At 41.5% G+C, this 7,608-nt stretch overlaps 1 long non-coding RNA gene across 3 annotated transcripts in view; it reads right to left on the bottom strand.

Moving 5' to 3' along the window:
- Positions 1 to 3,089: 3,089 nt before the first annotated feature.
- The window catches only part of LOC146428829 (uncharacterized), a 79,072-nt gene continuing 74,553 nt past the window's right edge, over positions 3,090 to 7,608 (bottom strand). For 2 of the 3 annotated variants that reach the window (XR_014855966.1, XR_014855964.1), the window contains exon 4: positions 4,006 to 4,508. This is a non-coding gene — a long non-coding RNA (uncharacterized LOC146428829). Of the gene's footprint in view, positions 3,347 to 4,005; positions 4,509 to 7,608 lie in introns of those variants that run through there. The other variant, XR_014855965.1, reaches the window with a different exon arrangement.

Below are 7,608 nucleotides of genomic sequence, written 5' to 3'. Positions count from 1 at the left end.
AGGACATGTGAGCTATTTGCAACACAAAACACCAAGGCTCAGTGAAATTGAGGAAATATCTATTAAAGTGAAGAATGCATCAAATTACAGGAGTTGTTTTTCCTTTTCAAATGTGTATGTTATAATTAAGTATTTTTTGTGTTTTATAGTTCCTACATTATCAGGTCATCTGAAAATTCCAACATCTTTACATACATTTTAAGCTACATTTGTTCCTCTACTGAAAAGTAATACTTCATTCAATTAATACTTTTTACATTTAGCAGAGAGGTATAAAATCCTTCATCTTTGCAAAAAAACAAAGAAAAAAAGAAATCTTTTTAATCATCTCCAATGTGCTGCAGGCAATATTTTGTAGGTGTGCTTGGAAGTTGGGAAACAATAACAGAGAGATGGAACTGCCAATTCTGTTTATCCATTTGGAGGAAATTGCAGCATTTAGTGCCTTGTAAATGACAAGCATATTTTAAAGAAAATGGGGTTTAGTTTAGCAGAAGCAGTTTGAGCCAGGAGGACTTTGCTGGTACAGAGGGAACCCAGGATCCAACTTTGCTTTGGTGGTGCTGTGCCAACACAACCCATTATGCAAGGGAGGACTTTCAAAGCCTTATTTCAGAAAATAGGTCAGACTGAGCTCAAACACTTCCTTGTTGGAATGCAGCTTCATGTGGATTGGAGTGACTATCATGGCTCAGTGCCAGGCAGCAACTTCAGAGATGTTGCTGAGAAACGTCCTTCAACCTTCTCCTGCTTCAATCTTCCTTCTTCAGAGAAGGAGGCTGAAGCAACCAGACTGAGAGGTTTCCATGGAGAACAAAAATCCCAGACTTTTGCTATGGAATAGCTACATCCAGCAGCTCAGGCCATTCATGGCAGGTGATGTCTGCTGGTTCTGCTGCTGGACCACGAATTTCCTGGAGGGAAGCAGAGGGAGTTGTTGTCTGTAGGTGAGCAGAAAGATGAAGTCCTGGATGTGTCACATCCAATGCTCATTTCAAACCCAGGTCAGGATTGACTGGAGTGGGACATAGTGGCAAAATCTTTTATCCATCCTAATTTCTTGGCTGGGTCTGTGTAAGAGCGAGGACAACAGTTTTGAAAGGTATCACCACAAAAGTGTTTCATTATTTTGCTGCATTTTTTTCTTAAGGCTTAAAGCTTGATATATTCAATCAATTCTATTTCTCCTGTTACATTGTGGATTAGTTAATTGCAGGAGCAAAAAAAGGGTGCCTGATTTATTATGTATAGAGCTTTGGAAAACTACAAGAAGCAGAAGCATAGACAAGACACCCAGCTCCTCACTAATGGCCTTCAGCTACGATGAAATGAGACTAACTCTGGTAAAAATGCAAATAAAAAGCAGTGTATGAATTCAGGCCTCTGTCTTCATTACAGAATCAATAGGAAATGAATTAATTCAGACAGCCAAAAGTTTAAAGGGAGCCAAAAAACAAAAATAAAAAGGAGGATAAACACCAGTCTGTCATATAAGGAAATGTTGCCAAATTCCTGACCACATATATGGCAACTTATATTTCCCATCAGCCCAGGTAGGCTCTACTAGCCTGTGGCAACAGCTCAGGGAACAAATCTACAGGAATAAAAAGGCCAATTTCATCTGGGGACAGGAGGAACCTCTGCTGAAACCTCTCCCGTCATTAGAGTGTGAAATTTTCAAGCCCCATCAAATGGACTTGTATAAAATTTTAATTGGACTTTCTGACCAGTCCAGCAATCCTTGCCACATGTTCCCAGCTGTTTCTCCTCCTGTCACACTGAAGGAGAGCTCCAGCTCAGTGACAGCACCTGCTCTCAGGGCTTCCCAGTCATGCTAAGGAGCAAAACTGATCATCAGCTGCGTGAGAAATCCCCGAGGGTAAGACTCAGAGCCCAAATGACTCCAGATAAATGTAAGAACCTGATAAACTCAGCAGTGATACCAGCTGGCTCTGAGGAATCCATTACACAGCCATCAGCTCATGACAGCTCTTGGCTGTTAAAGGCTGAACCAGTGACACAGAGGAGAGAGATCTTGGTGCAGCTGAACCTCAGAGCCCCTCGGTGGGGAGGCAGCTCTGATGGAGCCCTGAGCCTGTGCAAACCAAACTCAGTGCTGAGAAAATGCACCTCAACCCTTTCCCTCACTGCCTCTGCAGGAATATGGGTGGGAATCAAATTTCTGCACTGCTCTTTGCCAATTAACAACTCCAGATAAAACACACCGAGGAGAGGCTGACAATATCAGAGATTTCGTGTGCTCTCCTGCCCTGATAGACATCGTAGCACTTTACTGCTGTTTTACATGTCCAAATATTTGCCTGGATAAATAGATTTAGAATGGTTTGAGTAAGCTGCACTTTGTCTTTGGAAGCTGGGTGAGTCACATCATGAAGAAAAAGGTCTATAGCACTATTACAGACAGAAGAATGAAGGGAAAAGTCAGCACTAAACAATGTATTGAGGGTAGAAATATCCAGGTTTGCCAAAGGAGGCCTTTTCCCAAGATTAATATTTACAAAAACTAGTTTCATAAAGCAATCAGTTGGATATGTGCCTTTTTAAATAATAAAACACATACTTTTTTCTTTCTTTGTCTGGACACAGGACATCCCACGTAAAGAAATTGAGGAGTTTGAGCAGAAACCTGCCTGACACTCTGGGAACACCCCTGGGAACTTGACATAAATATTTGAAAATAAGATTTTATACTCTTCTGTTATTCTGCTTGTACCACAAGGAAGCAGAGCACCACAATAGCACACTCACTGTAATAGAAGGCTTGAGATATAATTTTGTGTCTCTCAGGGTGCAGTGATAAACCTTCCATGTCTCAAGAGCCAAGTGGAGGTCCAGCAGGTTATGCAGATCAATTGCAGACAGAGAATTAAGGAAGCAAAAAGTGATATTCCCACCATTAAAGATAGGTTGGAGTCTTAATAAGGCAAAAGTGAGGGAAATGAGAAGCTTTGAAATTGAAGTTATTATGCACTGCATCAACTGCCAGAAATTATATGCTAATATTTATAAATTATAAATTTATAAATATAAATTATATGCTAATATTTCTTGCTTTTATTCCTCTCCACTTCAGCAAAAACCCACTCCCCTCAGTCTCTTTCTACAGGTGTAACAGCTGCTGTCTCACAGATTTGACACCTCTCTCTTTTTAGATAATAGTCCCTCCCCCATCAAAATGAAGCATCCTCCCCAAAATGCCCCAAACCCAAGAATTTCACCATGCATCCAGCAGGGTCAAGATGTGCACCCAAAATCACACCGTGGCAAAGGTTCAACCACATCAGTAGCAATAACTCTGAAAATGGTGTTATACAAAGAAAAGAACCTGTGGAGAGAGAATTAAAAAAACAAAATAAATAAAAAAATCCCTGCAAGAACCATTTATAACAAGACCAAGGTGAAAACTAGAAAGCCTCAAGATCACAGGCAATTGTGGGTGACTTTCTTGGCAATCAGGACTTGCAAATCAAGTCCACCTCCTGGCCCGGTGGCTGATTGCCAGGAACAAGTTAATTAACCATCACTAACAAATGTGCTGGTGCAGTCTAGCCGAGCCTTTAACTAGCTGGCTCCTCCTCTCCCTGGCAGCTTCCCTGCCTGACCTCCTGGAGCTGCCCGTGGGCCAAATCCATCCTCAGGGAAAGTCTTTTCATCTTTAGTTTGCACCAAGAATTAATTTAGCCCTGAAAATACGCTCTGGCATTTTCCCCATAAACTAAAGGAAATAATAAAATTTTTCTTTTAGTTTGCTTTTTTTTTTAAACTTCTCTCAACATGGTTGACCTTTCCCATCTTACTCCAACCACCTTCACTTGCAGACAGCTCCTTTTCTTTCAACTGATTTTTGCAAGCATTTGTTTCATTTTACATGCTGCTCATTGAACTTTTTCCAGTCCATGTGTCTTATTCTAAAACTACAATTCACAAAATAGCCCAATTCTCCAAATGGTGCTGAACTGAGTGGAATAATTACCTTACTTGTTTTAGGCCTCTGCTGGAATCCAGAATTACACACTTGGAAAATTATGATTGTTTTATCTTCTTTAATTTTTCCTTCAGTTTCACAAGATGTGTGAAAGACAGGTTTTCATAAAGGACATAAACCCAGCCAAAACTATAATTACCGCAGACAGAAAAGAATTCAGAGAAAAGATGATTTTATGATTAAGGCATTGGAGTAGAAATTCGGAAATTTAGATTCTTTTTGTGGCCCTGCCAAAACCTCTTTATATAACCTTTGCTGAGCTAATCCCTCTGTGCCTCCAATAAAACACTCTGGCATTTCCCTGTTTTACGATAGCTGCTGCGTAAACACATTCATTCACATTTGTGAGATGTTCAAACACACCAACAATCAGAGAACCACGGCGGCTGGGATGGCTGGAATCATCTGGCTGTATTTAATCATCTCTTGTCAGAAGTGAATGCAGCTTTAATCACAAGCACATGGGATGTGGCAGTGCTGCTGCTGAGAAACGAGCGTTGTGCTAAAAGAAAAAAATATATATAGGGCAAAAATTACGTTCCTGATAAAAATTAGTTTGCAAATCAGGGCAGAAAATACAGAAATGAATCTAAGCATCTCCCCATTCCAGCTCCCCCAAAACAGGGGCAGGCTCAAGAGTCTTGCTAAAAAAAACCTTATCAAAGCATCAATTCATATTCCACTGGAATTGTTTGAAGTCAAGAGCAATTAACATCAGCTTCCAGACTTCCATCTTGATCCCAAGGAAAAACCCACAGAAGGAATGCTATAAAAGCTTACAGACAGTTTTTAAAACAACCTCAGCTACAGGATGCCAGAGGAGCATTAGTTGGACACGTTTCAGGACGGGATGAGGACACTGAACTCTCAGAGTGAATTCATTTAAAATCTCTGGGATTTGGGCATGGGCTGAGCACATCCAGAAGGTTTTTCTCTGCTGCTCCTCTCTGAACCATCCCACACTTTGATAGAAACTGCTGCCACCTCCTCCCACCCCTTTTCCTGGAGGAAAAGGCAAACTCAGGGGTGTTTCCCTTCTTCTCTGTGCCTCCTCAAACACCAAAGCCTTGGAAGGTTGCTGTGTCAACTGTTCCCCCTTTCCTTTTTCATTGCTTTAATAAATTAAGCTGAGCAACAATAGAGATGAGAGAAAGCAGGACAATGTGGTAAATGTAGCAGAAAGAAATTTGAATTGTAATGAGGAGAGCTAATCAGGAAAAGAATGGACCATAGAAAAAAAGCACTAATGAGTTTCTAAATAAATTCAAAAGGTTAATATTGTTCTATCTAACAAATACGAGCAGAATCCTAATGTGAAATTAAAGGCCTCACTCCAGTGGCCCTGCAGCCATAAGTTAAAGCTGCAACGCCCACTCTATTTACCCCTCTGTCCATCACATCCACACTCTGCTGATACCTCTCAAGGGTTGCTCCTGGAAATGGGATCTTTCAGCTCAGCCAGGGCTCTCAATCTGTTTTTATTTCTGTACCTCAGATGTTTGAGCCAAAGTCAATAAGCCGATGGACAGACTCCCTTTGACTTACAGAATTTGCACCAAGATTTTTGTGATTCATTTCTGTCAGTGTCAACAAAACAATGATCAAAATGCACTTTTCAAGGCATAAGAGGTGTGCAGGTGTTTATGAAGTGATGGATTTGGTGGGGTTTAAGCACACTTGTATTCTCTTTTATCACCATATGGATTGCCAGGGTGAGCAGAAAGCTAATGCAGGTTAACTGAGGAAAGAGCGAGTGAAAATACAAGTTTATATAAATAAAAAAGCTGGAATGTTTCTTGGTTTTTTAAATTTATATGATGCCAGTAGTTCAGAATATAAAGCTAAAATTTTCTGTATGTAATCAAAAATGAAAATATTCAAACTACTTTATGTATTCTATTGCAAAACCCAGTAAAAACTGTATTTCAGCCAAAATTTTGAGTGAGAAAGTAGCCCCTTTCAAGAATTAAAAAAAAAAAAAAAATCCAATTCCCAGCAAAGTAATAAACTCACAGGCTTTCCATAAGAAGAGAGGATCTGCTCCACTAATTTTTTGCTTGAAGGAAGGAAATAGTGCCATTATAATATTTCACTCTGAATATAAAACAGCAGCATGACCTCACACTTTGGGGAGAAGTCTGAGCACATTTGTGTGCTTGGCTGTCCATCAGTCTTCTGCTCTGCAAACAAATCCCAGAGCTGCACATTTCTCTCCCCCCTGGTCCCACACTGGCAGGAGATGAGTTAGGTGTCACCCCAGAGCTGTGTGACCTCATTGCAATCCTGCTTTGCCCATGCTGATAAATCTCTGTGTGCTCATTCCATTCTCTGTCTCTCTGCTGGTGACCCAGAGCCCATCAGCTCTGCTCAGGACAGCTCTGCTCCTCTGCCCTGACCCCAGCCATGGCCCCAAACCACACAGCTGCTCAGCCTGAGCATCAAAGCATCCCTGCACAGCTATCACAGGAAATGAGAAATAGGAAGATGTGCACCTTTTTCCTTCCAGGTGTGGGAAATATTCTAGAGTTAAAGCAATAATCCCATGCCAAGACTGACCATGTTATGTATTATTCACAGCAACTTTGCAAAAAGCTGCTCAGCCACTCACCTGCCATGAATAATTTTGTTTGACAGGCAGGTTAAATACTTTAGCTTCCTGATCCTCCTCCTCCTCCCTGCAAGGAAGGAGGGCAGTCGTGGGCTGCCCTGAGAAGCATCGTGGTGAGGATGTTTAATAGAGGCTTCAGTGCAGTTCAGCCCTGGTAGGTACAGACTGAATGAAAAAAGCCCCTTGGACCCAAGAGACTGGGGTGGGAAATACCCAAAGACAGAGACTTGACAGCCAAGACATGTAAATGCTTTGTGAATAACCCTTGGAATGCCAGCAGGAGATGTGCATTTCCCCTCAGGTCAGGTGTGGAGAGCTCACCAGAGCCCCTCAATGTGTCCAGCCTGAGCCTCGAGGGAAATCAGATGGAAAGCAGAGGAGCAGCTCATGCTCCTGAGCCCAAGGTGGATGTCTCACCAACAGAATACCTCTGCCATTACTCTCTCTCTCTCTGTAAAAGCTTAAATGCAAAAAGTCCTTCTAAGACAAAAGACACCGTGAGGGAATTGCCAAGTGTGAATAAACAAGAGTTGCACAGCTCATCATAACCCTAATGATCCTCCCTAAATCATGCAGGCCCATCACCTAGATCTATGGGCCACATTAGCAGACTGCTGAGTGTGGGAAATATGGAGAGGATCATTTTTAAAGGGTTTTGCGTGCAATGCTCATCGGGAACCCTTTGAGATGGAGACTAAAGCAGATGGTGAAATGGGAAAATTATTCACGTTAATTCTTTAGCAGCCTAAAATAAATTTAGAGAATAATGAAATAATAAAAGGCCCATTCAGTCCCATTTTTGCTTTTGCAGCAGTCATCAAAGTCCTAACAGGGAGGACCCAACGCTGCTGCATTCGGCACACAAAGCTGCTGTGTTAATTGGTTCAAAGACACAGGAGCAGTAATATCCTGTAAAAAATTAAAAGGTCATCCCCTTTCATTAGCTATTGTTCAACGGCCTGATGAAAGAACAAACAAGCTGAAACAGCAAATA

This window comes from Lichenostomus cassidix, chromosome 20 (assembly GCF_008360975.1).
Source record: "Lichenostomus cassidix isolate B80296 chromosome 20, HeHo_3.0, whole genome shotgun sequence".
Taxonomy (NCBI): Eukaryota; Metazoa; Chordata; class Aves; order Passeriformes; family Meliphagidae; genus Lichenostomus; species Lichenostomus cassidix.
This window is presented reverse-complemented; position numbering and strand designations above follow the sequence as displayed.